Source organism: Mus caroli, unplaced genomic scaffold (genome assembly GCF_900094665.2).
Source record: "Mus caroli unplaced genomic scaffold, CAROLI_EIJ_v1.1 scaffold_20358_1, whole genome shotgun sequence".
In the NCBI taxonomy this organism is placed as follows: Eukaryota; Metazoa; Chordata; class Mammalia; order Rodentia; family Muridae; genus Mus; species Mus caroli.
This window is the reverse complement of record NW_018390257.1, coordinates 393-3,507: the sequence shown is the minus strand read 5'-3', so window position 1 is coordinate 3,507 and position 3,115 is coordinate 393. Positions and strand designations below refer to the sequence as shown.

The 3,115-nt window shown below is 50.9% G+C and overlaps 1 pseudogene; it reads left to right on the top strand.

The window, feature by feature from the left end:
* The first annotated feature begins 1,784 nt into the window (after positions 1 to 1,784).
* On the top strand, positions 1,785 to 2,763 carry LOC115030327 (annotated as a pseudogene).
* Positions 2,764 to 3,115: the final 352 nt, after the last annotated feature.

Genomic DNA, 3,115 nt, shown 5'->3' with positions numbered 1-3,115 from the left:
AGTCAGCTTAGAAAGAGAAGGTGTCCAAAAACAGTGAACAACTTAACACATCCCTCAATCCTTCTCAGGCTTCTGTTTAAAAGCCCTGGTTTGACAGCACCAGTTTGGGGATCCAGGGGATTAATTCCTTCACACATTAAGTCTCTGACTCACATTTAGTCTCAGAAATGAGATCTGTTCCAGGAGACCTTCACAAGCATGAAGCATCCACTGGAAGACGTACTTCCTCAATAAACACTGAGATCTAGTGTGGTTAAGATCAATATCAACCATCGCTCTCCCTTCCTAGCCTTGCACAGATATGCTCTCCACCATAGGCATGTGACTTCTATTTCAGGCTCCATCCATGCAGGAGAGTTTGAAGTTTCATCTCAACAGTGGTGAGCTGGCCTTAAATGGTTATTCCTTCCTCTACTTCTACCCACTGCATTTCATCAATTAGGCATTTCATGCCTAGTCTGCCTGGTTATATTACATGAGAGGTAACAGATCTGCTCCAACTTTGTCAATTCTATGACCTTATCTTGAACCCACAAGAGCTCTGGATGGGTGCCAGGTATCCTAGGAAATTAGCATTCCATCTTCAAGCACCTGAACCTATAGGTCTCCATAAACTTCTATCTTTGATTTTGGATGATCTTATTCAATTAAAAACCACACAATCTGGAAGGACAAAGAAGAAACGTAGTGTAGGGATAGGAAAGAAGTCTCTTCTATTAAGAATATTTGTCTATCCACCAGAGGACCCAGAGGGCAGCTAACAATCCTATTAATGCATTTCTGGGTTGAACACCATGCCCTCTTCTGGCTTCTGGAGGAATTGCATGCATTTGGTGCACAGATGTGGTTGTGGTGGGATTTCTAGAGCCCCCGCTGGGTGCCAGTGGGGGCCTGCTCCATGTGCCTGGCTAGCTTGCTTTTTGACGGTTTGCTGGTACCAGGTGCGGGTTGCAGCAGGCAAAACATACATATAATTAAAAAAAATTGCAATGCTCCAAATTCAAACAAATAAACGAAACCCAAAAAGGCTCCAAATGTGTAGTCACACGTATATTACCTAAAAGGAAAGCCATGTCTCAACATGTCTGGGAAACCTCATCATGGGTAGTTGGGAAGTCTCTTTCTGGAAAGTCGGTATTTCTGCTTTACAGTTATCACCAGTGCTGTATTTCCAGGAGATGAGAGGCAGATAGCTCTGCGTTTCCTGATTTCTTATGAACTCCAAGTGAATATTCATTTCCTAAGAAGCTTTAGAGCAATACAGTTGTGACTCTTGGAAGTCTCTACACAAGGGCCGCCCCTTCTCACACCAGGGAGACCTATGTTTACTGCCCCCAACCCCCACCATCTTAAGGGCGGTTGCTTTTGCTGCAAGGGTTGAAAACTTAAGGGCCAGTCCCAGTTAGCTAGAAAAGTCCTGAAGTTACTTTTTCAGGACAGGATGAGNGAAAGTGTGATGGACCTGCCTTTCCTACACCCTTGGGATCTTAGTGTTTGTGTGCGGTTGGGGGTGGGTGGCACGACACTTCTCCCCTTCCAGGGCCCTTCACTCTCCCTCCTCTAGTCGCCCCAGCCCTCCCCAACAGATGGTCTGTCCTCCCTGAGAATCCACCAGTTAGGTCCTCTGAGTTGGAGGAGAATTTCGTTTCCCACTAAGCTTGCCATACCCCAAAGACCACTTGTGAAAGCTAGTCCCTTTCAAATGTCTCCCTGTAGAAAAACTGAACCTGGAAAGAAAGGAAACAATCTCCAAGCAGATGTCTGACCACTGGCATACTGGCAGCATGGGGTTACAGGGTCTTAGGAGCCCCAACCCCGTTCTGTGGCCCCACACCTGTGAACCCTGGTGCTTTCACTCCAGCTTCCGAATTACCCCAGGTCGCCCCGTACCCCGCACGATTAGGACCCCGTAGTCAGGGAGGGCAGCTGAGAACAACGATATAGGTATAAATATTGAGCCAGGACATTGAAGCGCCCGGCTCCTCCCTTCCCCCGCGCCCCAGGCACACTCTGAGCTGCTCTGCACGCCCCGTAGCCTCCCGCTGCTTCCCGCGCAGCGCTCCTACCCGAGGTCCCCCAACGACCTTTTCCTAGCTAAGACTGCAGGGCCCTGCTGGGGAAGAAAAGTAACTTGGTTTTTCTCTGAGAAACCCGGCCGGATTAGGAAGCCAGGGCGAGTAGAGGGGAGGAAGGGGGGGGGGGAGCTGGTGGAACCCGGTGGAAGTCTCCCGGGCAGTCTGATCACACTTTCTCCTTGTCCTCCTGTCTCCTCCTCCTAGGTGCAGAGATTGTGGGCGGACTCTGTAATCACTGAGGAGGGGGAAGAGGAGGGATCGGAGCTCTCCTGCAGTGATGGCGCGGCGCAGCGCGGCGTGGCGACTTGGCTAGGCGGAGTTTAACAGCTGCTGTGCTTGAAGTCTGTCCTTCTAGCCTTGCGGGTGCGAGTACGAATCAGTGCCTCCCGGAGGCCTGTAAGGCAGCGAGTGCGCACCTTGGTTCCACTGTGTCACGCCGGCAGCCTGCAGCCAGCATGGAGAAGGACAGCCTGAGTCGCTCTGATCAGCAGTTTGAGTGCATGACGGAGATCAGCTAAGGCGCCTAAGTGAAGGTGTTCAAGGCCCGCGACTTGAAGAAAGGCTGCTGCTTCTTCAATCTGAAGCTCCTGTGAGTGCAGACCAGTGAGGAGGGCATGCCGCTCTCCACCATCCGCGAGGTGGCGGTGCTGAGGCACCTGGAGAATTCCAGCAACCCTAATGTGGTCAGGTGAGCTGGGAGCCCTGGCCATGGGGTCCAGGAAGGTGCTGGGCAAGGGGCAGCTGGTGGCCCAACTAAAGTTAAGAGTTGAGTTTCCCAGATAAAACCGGTGACCCTGCTAGACAGCACAGAAAAAGAGACCTGCAGTGGCTTCCAGGCAGCCAAGTTATTCTGAAGAGCTTTTGCTCTGCCTGCCCCAAGGGGTCCAGGGGCATTGGGTGTCTTTTAGGGACAAAACCAGACAACCTCAGAAATGTCCCTCCAGCCCTTACTTAACTTTTCCCGTCCGTGAGGGGATTTTTGAGAGACAGAGTGAGGTAGTTATCCAGCTTGCAGATAATTAGAAGGAAACTTCAAGGGT